A 214-nucleotide genomic window follows, 5' to 3' on the forward strand; every position below is an offset into this window, starting at 1 on the left:
AGACATCCTACCCAATGATTTACATATACACATCACTGATCCTTCCCTGCAATTAGATAATGAAGCCATTGTATTTCATGAGAGAATAACACTTTGGACTAGTAAAGTGTGTGGGATTTATATTATATGAACAGTAAAAAAGTGATATGAAGTGCTTGAACAGGATTGTGTTAATATTGTGTAGTTTGACAACAAAAACAGCCTTTTAAACTGA

Source organism: Oncorhynchus clarkii, unplaced genomic scaffold (genome assembly GCF_045791955.1).
Source record: "Oncorhynchus clarkii lewisi isolate Uvic-CL-2024 unplaced genomic scaffold, UVic_Ocla_1.0 unplaced_contig_617_pilon_pilon, whole genome shotgun sequence".
Classification (NCBI taxonomy): Eukaryota; Metazoa; Chordata; class Actinopteri; order Salmoniformes; family Salmonidae; genus Oncorhynchus; species Oncorhynchus clarkii.